The 9,161-nt window shown below is 35.0% G+C and overlaps 1 pseudogene; it reads right to left on the reverse strand.

Annotated features, from left to right (window-relative positions):
- Window positions 1-2,596: 2,596 nt before the first annotated feature.
- Window positions 2,597-3,304, reverse strand: LOC120199134 (annotated as a pseudogene).
- Window positions 3,305-9,161: the final 5,857 nt, after the last annotated feature.

Genomic DNA, 9,161 nt, shown 5'->3' on the forward strand with positions numbered 1-9,161 from the left:
TCAAAGGATCAATAGAATGTACGATAGATCATATTTGGAGCTATAAGGAGTGTCACGCCTTGTACTACGCTACCTCGAAGGGCAATATGGAAAAACATAGAAAACTTCCACAATGACCCTCCATATTGCCTCATGGGCATCGTCAGATACATGCATCACAAGGCTCACATAAAAGGAAGATGGACTAGAGCTTCCAATTGATCCACACGATCCAGCCTTGAAAAAGAAAAACAATAGAGTAGCAGATTTGTGAATGCTTTTTGAATGGGATCCTAATGTTATTTGGTCGACATGTCTTCTAGAGTTACGACCGACTATCTGTTATCTTTCCAACGATAATTTAATCACACCAACTTAATATCGGGAACTCAAGATAAACTCATTTTAGTGAAGACAATGCATGCAGAAATTCCTATACGGAATTAATACGAGAATTTATAAATATTACAAATTTTCAATATTTTTATTGATTATTTTTAATATAATTTAATATATGATGATGCATTATCATTTCGGATTGATTTAGTATTTTATTAGGAATTAGGATAGAGTTAAAATAATTATCTTTATTTTATTATTATAAGAAATATAATAATAATATTATTATTATTATTATTATTATTATTTTCAAGTATTAGTCATACTACAACAAGGACTTCTTCACCCTTTAAAAAGGATGCTCCTTCCACCATTGTAAACACATCTTTTCTTGAATACAATACATTGAGAGTTTATCTTTGCAAGTGTTGATTACTTGTGGCTTCGAAGCTTCTTTTCATTAAGTTCTTTTTAAGTTCTTTGTGAGAGAGATCTTCACACTCCGGTTTGTCTCTTCATTGCGATTAAGAGGACTAGTTAGATCTATTTATTGAGTTATCCTTTTCATTGAGACTAGGAGGGTTCGATAGGATAATTATTCATCTATTTCCATCATATCCATCTTCATTATCAATATCATCTACGCCACCATCTCAATGATTTGGTCATTAATCCTACTTTGGCTAAATCATTCTATCTTTATCAATTCTTTATTTTATATTTATCTTCCTAGTCTTTATTTATATTCATTATCTTAGTCTTTATTCTTGATTTTTCCAGCAACCCTAATCCCTACATTATCTATCTTCTAAAACTCTGTCTCTTCTTCAATTCAAATCATTTCTCTTTCTTCATCGAGTATAGAGCTTTCTATGTTTTATTCCTCAACAAGATCAACAATCATTCATCCGCTGCCGCATCTCTATCATTGTCCTATAAACAACTAACAATTGTTATGAACTAACTTATTTTTGGTAGGAACATCTCTAACGAGGTACTCTCAAACTACTCCTAACTTAAGTACTTAGTAAAATGCTTCCTCTGAGAATAATATGTAATATTTGAACAACTAATACATACATACATTTTACTATCTCCGAGTAATCGATCCTTTAGTACGTTTCACTATCCTCTATCGTGTTTTCATAACAAAGATGATCATCATGGTATGAGTAAAATTAATTTAAGGTTAAGGATGCATGTGTCACGAAGACAGATTTTATGACTAGATTTGGTCATTATGAGTTCTCAGTAATAATGTTCGAGTTCACCGATGCTGTACCGATGATCATAGATCTAAAAATTTGGGTCAGTTATAGTAGTCATACTTTTGCAGTCAGAGGATGACGGATTGCTAGCTGAGCTTCTAGATTAGCTAGATTTAGTGTGCGAGGTAAAGGAAGTTTAGAGATTTGATTGATTCAAAATAGATCAATGGCAGCGTTCGTTAGTCAAAGATCTTATGTAAGGATATAAAGTTGGTGGCTGATGAAAAGATCGTACGTAAGCTGTTACCTTTAGGTAAGGTGCTGCACTTGGACATAAGAGTAAGTTGAGCACATTGAGGAGAGTCACGATTTACTCTAAGAAGAGTTGTCATCAAGAAATTTGGCCAGAGAGGTTAAGGGACTTCAGATCAAGAGGATCATTGTATTGGGTTATTAAGAGGAATCAGGATATCCAAATAGACTACTTGATTTCAGTGTTTGAAATTGTTTTGTTCAAGAAATTTTGAGGATGAGATTTTATTTTAGAAGAGGAGAGTTGTAACGATATGAATTTTTGAGTCAACGTTCGAACATTAATTTAGATTTTAATTGAATATATTAATGTATATAGGTGATCCTATAGATCAAATTTGAGTTCAATCGAATGAAAAATTAGTCACATAAATTTAAAAAAAATATATGATTAATCACTTTAGTGATTTTGTGTGACACTTGAATTCTTCAAACTCAAGCCACATCAAATTAAAGTATTACAAATCAAGAAGTGTGAGGGAAGTATGTAACATTGAGATGAAAGTAATAAATAAATAAATATGAGTAATAGGTTTTGCAAGTGTGAAAAGTGAAGAATGTTTGCGGTTAGGAGGAGAGGAGGTAATTGTAAGATAAGCAGAACCGCCTTCAATAGGCCTAAAGCGTAAGGCCAGGCCTATCTAAACTGGTATGGACTTGTCATCATCAATTAAACCCAATGTGTCTTGTCCTCACACCACTTTAATGAAACAAAATAAAATTTCCCATTTAATAGTAAATCCTCGAACAAACTCTCATTTCTCACCAATTTCTGTACACGATCCAACTTCATACATCTTTGGCCTGAGCCGACGCATTCACTTTTCTCCTCCTCTTGGGAGACCCGTTCTCTGAGGCGGAGGATGAAGGCTCAGGTGACGCCCTCTTTGACGTTACCCTCACGGGGTCAGGCTCCCCGGAGTTCACCCTCAACGGAAAATTCAACAAAGCCCTCGACCCACGCATCCTATAAGCTGCTTTATCATAAGCCAAAGCTGCATCCTCCGCCGTTTCAAATGTACCTAACCAAACCCGAGCTCCATTCTTAGCCGGGTCCCTTATCTCAGCTGCGAACTTCCCCCACGACCTCTGCGTAACTCCTCTGTACTGTCTCGCTTTGGCCGGAACCACCGTATCTACTCTTCTCCCCGGCGTCTCTACTGAAATCTCTTGGGGCTCCGGTCAAAGCATCTCGGAGGAATCCGAAAACGAGCATGCCTTGGGAATCGTTTTCTCTGAGAGGGAGGTCACCCCAGGTTTCGGTCAAACAAGGGTACAAGCGGCTGAAGCTTGAGCTCCGGCAAAACGTGGGGGAGAACCGGTGGAAGCATTGAGTCGGAAGTCTGATGACTCGCCCAGTAAGTGACGCCGGATTGAGACCAACTTGGTTAAATCGGAATCATTGCTGCTGCTCGGATACATCACCATATCGAATACTGTTAAATCTCAAGTAACTTATAATTTCTGGGATTTGGGCTTCGTTTTGTTTGAAAGAATAAAAAGTGAATTAGAGAACAAAAGGAATGAATTCAGAGAAATTAGGAGTCTGAATCTTTGCATGGCAATAGGAAAAGTGGTTTATATAGGAAGTTTTTTTTTTTTTACACTAATGTTTATATCGGAAGTGAGATACATAAATTTTGAACTTTTATACTTCCTTTATTGTATTATAATAATGGAGGGATATTTATTTAATAAAGTTTTTTTATTGCCCACTTGCACGGCTGCTAGTCGCCGAGTACAAATATCTTCTATTAAATATTAATTAAACAAGATTTAATCGATTTTTAATTTTTTAGAAAATAATTGAAGATGGGGTGATTTTAAGAGCTTCAACCTAATCATTTGCAAAATAAGTTCAAAATTTCCACACATTTGTTACATCTTTATTCTAAAGGATTTTTAAATACTCTAAATAATATTAATAGTTCGAATTTTGACGTTTGCAAATAAAATAAATTTGATTGAAAAATCATCTCATAATGTGTTTCTATAAAATCTAATACAAAATAATCGATTAATAAATCAAATATTAATTATTACAAAAGTCATACCAATTATCAACGGGATTGGCTCAAGTGATAAGCAGTTTGATATCGCTTAAACAATGTCTTAGGTTTGAATCCATATGTATGCAAAAAAATCTCCGTGTGATACTCACCCACCAAATACAGGTGATGATATGGATCGTTCCAGATTAATCATATTGAAACCTTAGAATTGGAGATCTATTATATTTAATGAACAAATGTTACGTAAAAATAACAAATAACAAAACGGCAGGCATCAAATGAAGAAAAAGACATGGACCTTGCTTGTCCAAAACGGATGCATTGGTCTTAGACAACAACAATAATAATGTTTGGATAAATATGGGGAATGGACTCACTATTCGGTAGAATTTGGCAAATAATTCAGGTATGAGGATTATTTAGCCCAATAGGACATTCGAAATTTTATTTTGGGATTTACAGAAAATGTCGCAGTGTCCATGGAACTCATCATAACGGCGTGACGAGTTTCATGTGATATTTTTTAATGGGTCGTGTCACGTGGGTCCTATTGCTCGAATATATTTAATATATCCTACGAGACTCTTCATGCCCGCGTGACGATAATTTTTTTAGAAAATTTGAAAAGCATTGTAAAAATATATATATTATTTTAATGCTGAAGGAACTCATCAAGCCGGTGTGACAAGTTCCAACGGGTACAATTTTGAATTTGTTGACCATTGGATTGACCGTTATTGAACGGTAAATTTTTTAAAAAAAATTCAATGGAACTCGTTACGCCGACGTGACGAGTTCCAACGACTATTTTCAATTTGAAAAAACTAGCCGTTTATAGACATTGGCTAGAGTAGTATAAATAGAGGTTTGGGTTGGATTGATTTTTCACTTGGAATTAAACATTCTATTGAGAGTAAAAACGTTTGTAGTACTTATAAAAAAACGTTTGTATTGAAGATTTTGTGTTGAAATGACATCAAGAGAAGAAATGTTAGGTCTTGATGATGTTCATATTTCATCGACCGAGTTGACTACGGTAAATTTAATTTGTTTTATTCCATTTTAGTTTTGACAAAATTATAGTAATAATAATAATTATTTATGTAATTGTATTAAATAATTTATTTTCAAATTGTAGCGAGAAGAACGAGGCATTCGTCAGAAGAATGACGAATGAAGAGCCACATCAGCGGATGATGATATATCTTTCACAATCTGGATTATATGGAGCGACATTTCTTTATGGATTTAAGGTGATGTCGGCACTGATATCAATGTTTATTAAGCGTTGGTGGCCTGAAACGCATACATTTCATTTTATTTATGGTGAAGTGACGATAACATTGGAAAATATCGAGTATCAACTTAGCATTCATTCATATTTAGTGTAGTTTATAAAAGTTGAAATTTAAAAAAAAATGTTATTTTTTGAAATATTTAATTAAAAAGTGTAATTTTTTAAAAAAAATAAATTTTTTTAAATTTTTTTGAAAATTTACTTGATATTTTTCTACTTAAACCTCTTCATTGCATTCAACACAATATGACATATACAATAGGCAGGATATACGTGCGGAGGCATCCATATATTTTCGAGTCTACAAATTGTGCTTAACAACCCAGGTGACTGATCTGAGATCATGCAAACCTCATCTTGAGTGACAACATAGGAACGCAAGTTGGAGAGAAAGAAATTTCAAGTTTCCTCTGATTCATTTTTAACAATGGCGAAGGCAATGGGGAAAATATTTTTTTCTCCATCTTGTGCAACGGCTATCATTAAGACATATCAGTACATCCCATACAAAAACGTTCCATCGACTTGAATCATTTTCTTGCAAAATCTAAACCCTCCTATAGCGGACTTAAACGCCCAAAAGAAGCCACAAAAAATTCTCTTCCCGGGGATATCGTCTCCCTCAAGCGTGACTGCAAGATAAGTATAGTACCTAACAATGGTTCCAGGGATGAAAATTTCATTACTTGCAGTAAATGTGGTAGCTCATTATATGAATGATCTCAATCACCATACAACAAGGTCATTTCTTTCTGTTTAGCCATCCATGCCTTGTAATAAGTCGGAATATAACCAAATGTATTACAAATGGATGTCACTAACACAAAAAAGGGCACTCCTGGATTTTTTCCACCAACATCTTCACATAGAGCATATGGCATTTGAATCTAAATGTTTGTGGTCTTGTATCAAGGAGGTCATTATACATGCGTGATGTGCATTAAACCTTGTGACTTCCCACAACATCTTCCGTTGTAGGTATCATACTCGTATCCTCTATTTACAGCCAACATCATGGTGTATACACCATACAAAATAGTCTTTTGATCCGACTCCATGACATAGAATTGAAGATGAGCCTTGAAGCAGTACTCCTTGATTGCTATTTGTTCCTCTTTTTTTGTTTCAAACTGAGAGCCAATGGCCAACTCAAATGATTGCTCGTCTAAAGAACCCCATTGGGTAGCACATAACTATGGCATATCATATATTTCAGGATTCTGCATAGTATCATAGTTGATGTCATGCGTTGCAAATGCATGATGATAACGAGGCAAATCATGGAGAGGCATTTCAAGTTGAGGATATGCTTTTTTCCAAACATTTAGAGCATTCTGCAATCCTTGACATCTTGAAAGAGTTGTCTCTCATACACCAGCCTCAACATCCACACATTGTCCCTCTGAAGCAGCCTCAAAAATATCAGACTCATCAACTAATGGTGTGTCATCATCGTTTACCAACAGAACACTATATTCGTCATCTTCGCTAAATTTGGCAAGACTTTCACTGAACTGTCCAACAAGGTTATCATCACCATCACTTGAATATGGTTTAGAGGGGCCTTCTTCTTCTGTTCTTCGAGCTAGTACTGATGAGGTTGAAATATTAGTTGTATTTATGGTTTCGACGTACATCTCCACCATATTATTATTTGATGATTGATGAAGTCCAACCATAACAACAACATCATCATCATCATCAAGCTGGACATTTCCATATGTCATTGGATTTGAGGAGATTGGGTGCCGATAACTTAAACATGAAACATAAGCCCCAAGTTTTCTCTTAATTTTTTGCTTCATTTAGCGTTGAGATACATTTACAGGGAACATCATATTGATTGGCCTGTGTGACTTAAAGACAACACCAATATCAGTTTGTAGAATTTCACCATTATAATGGACAGCTGTGAAGAATTTGTTGCTCATTGTTTGAAATGTATTTGGTTAGAAGAAAAGAGTTTGTTGTGTAAAAGATTGAAGATGAAAGGAGTGTGTTTTGTAAGAGATTAAATGAGTGTGTTATGTACGAGTTCCATTGATTTTTTTTAAAAACAAATTGACCGTTCAACAACAGTCAATCCAACAGTCTAAACTTTCAAATTTCTAGTCGTTAGAACTCGTCTCACCTACGTAACGAGTTTCTTCACCATTAAAATAATATATATATTTTTTAAAAATGTTTTTAAAATTTTCAAAAAAATATTTTTTATTGGGACTCGTCACTCGGGCATGACGAGTCTAATAAAATATATTAAATAAATTCAAGCTGTGGAACCCACGTGACACAGACCATTAAAAAATATATCCCATGGAACTCGTCAGGCCGGCATGACGAGTTCTATGGACACTGTAACATTTGTTGTAGATCCCAAAATAAATTTCCTGTTGTCCTATTGGGCTAAATAATCCACCTACTTGGATTATTTGCCCAATTCCGCCCCACTATTCCTCAAATTTCAAATTTTTTTTCAAAAAATATGTTCCTTCAAGGAAGTTAAGTTTATCGTGGTACACTTGATTATAAAACTATCTTGTAGTCCTGTTTTCCCAATCAATTAACTGAAGTATCAAATTGGAAATTGGCTGCTCAAAGCGATTAACGTCATGAGATTTACGTCATTACAAATAATAAATCTAAATTACTTGGCCTTTTTATAAAGAATGGAAGATGTGGGATCAACAATGTACATGGCTACTCCTACAGATAAATCTTAATTATACTATATAACTCCTTAAATGAAGAATGAAACTTATTTTGTTTACTTCAATAAATGGCTACTCTTTTTTAGGCTTGAATTGTCTCCAAATGAATTGAGTTATCTTTATCCCAGTTTACATTTACGTATCTATTCGAGGGGTCAAGATGCCTCTACTTTAACGTCGAGATTCATTTGCTCTGTTTCTACCTATCGTGACTGGTACGTGTTGAGATTACTTCATACCTACCACAATGAAATATCACAAACTAAATAGCATCATCTACCCAATCGAAAAGCATTTTGATGCCTCACACTCTTACCAAACTACATAATTACATCCTAAAACTAGTTGAAAGAGTTGAGAGTATCTACTCTAACGAGTGTTGAGCACCCTATAACTGTTGAGATGCCTTCGAAAGAACGAATGATGTGGGGATACCTCTCACTCTTACTAATATAGCTCAGAGTTACCTCCAAGGAGTGCTGAGATGCCTCTACTACGACGTTGAGATTCCTTCACTATGGCATCGAGATACCTTTACCTTGGAAAGAGAGAACTGGCCTTTCCACTTTTACTTTCACCATGACAAAGATGTCTCAACTTAAAATCCATATCTCTTTAAGGGTGACGAGATGCCTCCTCTTCGGTGAGAGCTTTGAGAAACCTCCACCCTACCTATTGCTATAGTAACTCTGCCACCGCTACCATGGACTGGCCAAGAGAGTCAAGATGCCTTCATTACCCCTTTGTAACATCGAGATATTGATATATTCTCTTGAATCATCTACGTGATATGTCACCTTTCACTTGATACATTACATAGAGCATCAAGAAAATTTGCCTTCTCATTTACCATAGATCTCATTATATGATTAATTGCATCTAGCATTGAGAATCTTTGCACGGAGAAGCTTCGACACTAGAACATGATAGAGATGCCTCTGATTCGTCATAGCCTTGAGATCCTCTACTAAGTAACACATTGTGGGGGAGCTCCAAAAATAAGTATATCAAAATAATACAACCTATTATTTCGAAATAAAGTTATGACTCGAATACACTTGGATCTACAAATGATACATGCCCTCTAAAGAATAACTCGAGATATACTCTACACTTCACTCGGTCTGGAAACACAACTAATCAAAAGGCTCTTCAATTTATCCTCCTAGATACCTGTCACGGAAAGAAATTTCGAACGTTGAGCTCACTAGCCCAGTGCTACACTAACAACTAAACCATACTAAAAGTGTTTATTAAATGCTCAACTATCAAGTGTAATGCAATATTGAGTATACCCGTATAATTC

This window comes from Hibiscus syriacus, unplaced genomic scaffold (genome assembly GCF_006381635.1).
Source record: "Hibiscus syriacus cultivar Baekdansim isolate YM2019G1 unplaced genomic scaffold, ASM638163v2 tig00005377_pilon, whole genome shotgun sequence".
Classification (NCBI taxonomy): domain Eukaryota; kingdom Viridiplantae; phylum Streptophyta; class Magnoliopsida; order Malvales; family Malvaceae; genus Hibiscus; species Hibiscus syriacus.